The sequence below is a fragment of the Pinus tabuliformis genome, chromosome 4_2 (assembly GCF_031772625.1).
Source record: "Pinus tabuliformis cultivar Carrire ecotype Pingquan chromosome 4_2, CPIR1, whole genome shotgun sequence".
Classification (NCBI taxonomy): Eukaryota; Viridiplantae; Streptophyta; class Pinopsida; order Pinales; family Pinaceae; genus Pinus; species Pinus tabuliformis.
In genome coordinates this window covers 1,164,518,097-1,164,525,011 of record NC_142304.1, presented here as the reverse complement: position 1 = coordinate 1,164,525,011, position 6,915 = coordinate 1,164,518,097, and the positions used below count along the sequence as shown (strand labels likewise).

At 39.0% G+C, this 6,915-nt stretch overlaps 1 pseudogene; it reads left to right on the top strand.

Moving 5' to 3' along the window:
• The first annotated feature begins 604 nt into the window (after positions 1-604).
• Positions 605-1,385, top strand: LOC149173806 (organic cation/carnitine transporter 4 pseudogene; annotated as a pseudogene).
• Positions 1,386-6,915: the final 5,530 nt, after the last annotated feature.

Sequence of the window (6,915 nt, the reverse complement as noted above, 5' to 3'; positions counted from 1 at the left end):
CATTAGTTTATAATTTATGTTCTAGCATTATTTGGCTAGCTGACCAAGTCATTTGGACATGGCTTTGCCCTGGTTGCAGGTATTCTTCAAAGTGATCCACTAGTGCAAGTGTTTATCATAGATCTCCACAAAAACAGTGAAGTGTTTATCATAGATCTTTATCATAGATCTCCACAAAAACAGTGAAGTGTTTATCATAGATCTTCACAAAAACTATTAACAGTTAATCCATATGGTATAATTTCGAAAACAGTTGGGATACAAAATTCAATTCATTACGCCGTAAGGCGTTTCCCTTTTAAATGAATTGCCCCAGCCGATGTCGTGTCTTATTGTTGACCGAGTTTTGGATACAAAATTCAATTCATTACGCCGTAAGGCGTTTCCCTTTGAAATGAATTGCCCCAGCCGATGCTGTGTCTTATTGTTGACCGTAGATTTGTGGTGTTAGACGATTGAAGGAAGTTTGGTCGTTGATCCTCACACTGTCCTTTTGTCTCCCAACCCAATGGCCTCTGTGTCTTCTGAGTTATTGTTCGGGCGGTCGCAGATTAAGCATTTCTTGCTGTCGAGCCTCACACGGACACTAGAGGCCTTTCCTACGATGGTCATGATTTTCGCCGACTATGAACCCCATTGGCATTGCAATGGAGGGAAAACCCCAGAGGATTTCCTTTCTGTGAAGCCAAGGTTCGAATCCTGCAGCCCGACGGGATCTATATGCTCCATGGACCGGGCCTCATGGGACTGGGACGGAGGCCCCGGGGTTTCGACGGTCTGCGGATGGGATCTCATCTGCGGCCAGAAATACAAAGTTGGGTTTCTGCAATCTGCGTTATTTGTCGGGTGTTTGCTCGATAATTGATATTTTCAGCCCCTGTACGCTTTTATATCTGACGGATGATCGCCATTAAGATTTTCTTTCAGTTTCTGATTTATTTTTTGATACAGGTGCAGGGATATCTGGGCATCTATCGGATTCTTCGCTGGGGCGTGAGGGTGTCCTGAAGTTGGTCTACATCTGCAATGCCATTTTTGGTTTCTTGACGGCAATGTCGCCGAATTTCTGGGTTTATTTAATTCTCCGTCTATTGACGGGTATTAGCAATGGTGGCCTGGGGTTGTCGTCGTTCGTCTTGGCGACGAAAGCCGTCGGACCGTCCAAGAGAGCACCGGTTGGCATGTCGACTTTCTACTTCTTTTCTCTCGGCATAGCAGTGCTGCCGGCTCTGTCCTACATTTTCGGCAACTGGAGATATCTGTACGTCGCGGGTTCGATTCCCTCGGCCATGTATTGCATCTTCGTTCTGCCATTCGTTTGGGAGTCCCCACGGTGGTACCTGGTGAAGGGCAGGCTGAAAGAAGCCATGGGCATCATGAGATAATAATCATCATCCCTCCATGATTCACATTATAGAAATAATAATTGACATTATCCACATACACAACTCTTGTGATGCATCTTTCTCATATGCTCAGGTCATTTTTTGAAATAAGTGTACTCATCCAATGATGGAGACTCAACACGCACGAGGTACATTAGTCATTTATTCATAAGAATATTTTTCATTTAGTATATTGGGATGTAAATATTGTGGGTTGAAGTTGGAAATGAATCATGATGCTTGGAAGTTATACTTGTTGCATTATTTCATTTTTGTGGTTATATCCTCCTTCTAGTGAAGTGTAACCATATAGGGACTTGTCCAACCTCATTAAGAATAATAAGCCTAAGCAAATTAAAATAGAGTGGCTATATCATTTCATACTCAACACCTTCCATGCATCCCTTTTTTCCATTCTCCTGTCTTTTAACTTACTTAGTGTCATTAGTTTGCAAGTTTCTTACTTGTCTCATTAAACCAATCGAGTATGATGTGTAAGGGTGTCCCTCCATCATCAAAGTTGAAATTTTGCTCATATCCACCAAAATAAAATAAAAAATAAAACTTTACAAAAACAAAAATAAAAAAAATAACCACACAAAACATTAAAATAATATTTGTTAAATAAATTAAATCCCTCTAAACTCATGTTAGATTTATATTTAAAATAAATCTAAATTAATTCTATTGGAAAAAATGGTGTCCATTTTCCCTGCAGTTCAACCTCGCACTTTATTTCATTTCATAAAAAATGAACACCACTCCATTCAAGTACATCCTTTGACATGTTACAAAAATTGGAAGATCCATATAACCAGCATCCATATGCTCTTAATCCATGCTGCTATGAAGCCTTCACATGGGTCCCCTCGACCTAAAATTATTTAATGAGAAAGTTCAAAGGGGAGGTGCATTTTCGAACGGGCTCGCCTTTTAACAACCTGCGGATCCTCACTTGATTGTCCGTGCTGCACTAATTTGTTTATCCTGTCGCACAAAAATTCTGTTTTCAATGACAAATTTTACAAGTAATAATAATTTTTTAAGATACAGTGAGCATTTACAATGATTCAGTGCATGGTTTAATGACGTTTTAGGAGCTAGCCATGGGAGATTTCATAAGACTATGCTGCTGCTGATGCCTAGAGAGGTTTGTCTATTTTGTTCATGTGTGAAGTCTCGAGGAGACAGCATTTGTAGTTGGGACACTGTTGCCTGCACCTTAAAGGCCTGCTTAGACCTTCATAAACAAAGTTACATTCAAATGAAGCATGCCAACCGAGCCAACATACTAAATAAGTAGCTTCCACTAGGTATTTAGTCATATATTCTCTGTTTGATATGTGCTTATTTATTTTTTATTTTTCAACTTGAAAGGGTGTACCTAATGTCTGTGCATATCCTTCTTACTTCCAGAACACCTAGAATAGGTTACATCATTTGCATTATCAAAAGTAGAATCACAACACACGCAAACAAATACATACGCCCACCAAGCACAAGAAAATAGTGTGATGGCTATCAACTTTTTTAAATCAAACTTGTAATAATCTCAATAATAAATCTAATGTTCTTTAGAGAAGACTTGCTACTCTAGTTTTTGTTGGGTTCCGTACAGTTTATAGTGTATCATAAGGAAATACATTTCTTGAAGGGATTGCATCAGAAGGCTCAACGGACCTTTGAGCATTTTTGTAGGGGTTTATGTTATCCAATCATTAAAATTTTTGATAAAATTAGTCTGGACTATCCACATGCCTATTTTTTTCAATAAATTTGAAGAAGTGCATGTTTTTGCTTTAATAATATGTATACTCCTAAATTTTCTGTACTGTAGTTTTGTGGGCCAATCGTTTTCTGTATTGTATGGTATCCACATTTGAATTCAGATTCTATCTTGATAACTATCATTTCTTAGTATGTTTTTATGAATATATTGCATTGTAAGTGTTCTCTCTTCTTACATTGGACAAGAGAATACGGCTGTCTTTGACAATGTGAAGTTGTGGAAGATGCAAAACTTCCCTTGCTTTACATGAGCCAACTTGACATTCAATAGAAATGTTGTTGAACACAATGAGAAGTTTCATGCTTCTTTAGAGAGCATCCTGAAAGGCTTGTGTAATTCCTGCTTTGTTTTGGTTGATGCCTTGCTGAGGAATCATTGAGACTCATCATGGTTTTGTGGTCCAATCAGAACCTATTCAATACTCACCTTCATTGACTATATTAGTCGAATACAAACCCTGTCAAAACTCTCAAGCCAGTAGGGCTCGGGCACAATGTTAGTTCCTCAATATGGTGATCAAAGTCTGTCTTCAACATTACAATTGTCTTCACGCATCCTTTTTCTAAATGAATCTATATTACATGCGCTTGAAGAACTAGCTTTGAAGTCTCTATTCTCAGGCAATGTTCAGGTCTAAGTTCATGTAGGCAATTCTATGTTGAAATTATACTTGCATACCAGAATCTTATATTGGCGGAAGACCGTTACTCAAATGTCTGCCAAAAAGAGAACCCATTTTGACACACCACCTATGCAGAGGAAGAAGCTTCACAAGTGTTTGGGCTCCTTTTCTCTATCATGGCTGGGGAAGTAACCAAGAGTAAATATCTCTACAGGCATGAAGTCCAATAAAAATAATGTATAAGACATATTTGACAACCAACAATTGCATCTAAAATGAAAAATATGTTCCCAGCCTTTCAGAAAATGTGGAGTCTAGCAGAATGTGAGGCCGTCATTATCATCGAAATTCCAACCAGATATGAATATTTCAGTCTTATGGTATTATGGGACAATAACATCACTGATATATGAACTATATATCAAGCTTTTAATCCTAAAATATAAGTGATGGATGCTTCATTACAAAGCCTAAAAGTCTTCTTTCAAATGTAACAATTGGATGATGCACAGAAGTTGATGCTAATAGAAGTCCGTATGGAGTGACCAACCCATAACATGGTGGTGGGCTCTTGTACGAGAAGCCTTCTTTCAAATATAACAATTGAATGATGCACAGAAGTTGATGCTAAAAGAAGTCAGTATGGAGCGACCAACCCTTAACATGGCGGTGGGCTCTTGTACGAGACTTAGTCAACTCAAATTCACCTCCTACACAAACTTTGATATGCTTCAAGCAAGAAATGCAAGATAGGTTATACCTGAAGGGGAAAGCAGAGGAAATCATGAAGCAATGGATTCAAGTAAGGCAAGTACCTAGTCAAAGGCATCAAACAATATTTTTGATGGCTTCAAGTCCATGGTGACAAATTGGAAGTTCCTCGACTCACTTCTCAGAGGACTCTCAACCAAAATATCCAAAGAAAAATGGACCTGCTTAGTATAAATGCTTTGGAGAATGCTTTACAAGTAGCTTTCGAGTTTGAGGCCAAAGCTTCAGAAGAAAATGTACTAAGCCTCCACCAACTAAAGTAAGGTTCTCGAAGCCTTATCTTTTAGAACCATCTCTATTAGTAACTCAGAGCAGCCTTTAAATCATGGAAATGATTACACAATAGATAAAATTGGCCAGCGCTTATCAAAAATTCCATCCAGCCAGATAGTCGATGCTCAATCCTACTTTATATTTTCTAAGTGCAACCAATAACTCCACAAGGATAACATGATCCCTATTTAGCAAATACACCCCCTGCCTGCTCAAATGGTTGGTACCTATAATCATAGCCCTGTATGGATAAAAATGATGACTACGAGTTACATTGGCTCTATACATTGATGGCAGTTTCTTTAGCTTTGCCAACAATCATTGTACTCTAGTATAGACTAAATGGACACTGGAATTTCCGTTATCCAGAAGATCGAATCTTACCCAAGGAATTCACAAAAGTTGTTGCCAACCCACAACTGGTTGAAAATAATCTCCATCATCATAACCAACTTTATGCCCATAATATGCACAAATGGTAACACATGATACATCTCCCAAACCAACGGAGTCGAACTAAAGTCTAATCCAAGATCCTCCATTCTCAACACTTTATACATAAAAATACTTGTTTGTAATCGACCTCTCTTTGCACTTTTTGGGGCAATTGCTAGTTATATTAAGTTACTTGAAAAATCGGTCTCCTACAATGTATTTTAGGTATTAGAGGAGGGAAATGGTTATTTCCATTAATTGAGGAATCATTTAGGCAATTTCAGTCTTGTAGAAAAGATTTGTGTTGGTTCAACCTGGGCTCGAAACTTTTTTGTTGTCATCTAATTAATGAATGCATTAGGTTGACCATAACAAAATATCCATTTTCAAAATACACATTATCGTCCACCCTTGCTTTCAACAATGCCCATTCACATGTCGCTATTCTTCCCCACTCTATGCCTTACCACTCTATGCCTTACGGCGTTTCCTTTGCAACATAAGGTGCAAATGCTAGTTAACATCCTATCCAACAATACCTCGAGTTACGAACCATGATGATACTACCAGTAATGCGATGATATGATTTGAATATTAATGCACATCGGTCTACCGTAGTTTGAGTTAATTGGTTTATCTACGTATTTATTATGAAAAAAATAACATTAATTAATTAATCGAATGAGCTCTTTATTACGTGGGGAAAGTGTTACTCCACCCACAGAGATTTTTGTTACTCTCCCCTCTCTCAGAGCGTCTGGCTGCATTTTTTTCGATGATGTAAATGATCCGTGAGACTCTGCAGCACTCCACAATGTCAACAAAGTAGTATAAGCAACATGTGCATGTTAAACTTTATTTTTGTTTTATAAATGATATTTAATTTCAATAAATTAAATAGACCATCTAACCGGACGTGTCATGCCCCCAAGCTTACGGTAGTCTTGCAACCGTGCTAGGCGAGGTGTGGCACCACCAAACACTTTCTCTTCACCAATACTTATGTTCATGGACTACGCCTAACCACTTATCCTACTTAGTTTGTGTTTCGCAACCAAGTAATTATTAATGTTTTCCTTTATACCAATAAACACCCATACACATTCATTATCATCAACAATTATACATAAAGAACACAATTGCACAGTATAAAGGGAGGGGCAACTCCCTGAACAATGAGTCTGCCCAATAATATATTATACAGTCTTTACAAAGTTACAAAGCTTTACAAGTATACTTGGAAACCTCAAGTTTCATACTTAGCCAAATTTACCACCTTGTCACACCTCCGTGCGACAACCGAGATTTCCTTGCCCAAGGCGGGCGGGCGCTCACACGAGCTGCCTTTCGCACTTCACAACCGAACCTTGTCTTCGTGCACAACGGGTGGGTGACTCCACCAAGTCACCAAGACACCCCCTTCACACACCTGGCTTCACCAATGTTTCACCGTGCACCTGGCTTCACTAAGGTTTCACCGTGCACCTGGCTTCACTACGTTCCACCATTCTCCAACTTCGCACCGGAGGGCGACTCACCAAGTCTCCACCATTTACCCTTGCATGATGGGCAGGCACTCACCCGAGCTACCCAAGGACCCGTGCCAATTCTCACCCAAAACCGAGATATGTGCTACCTCC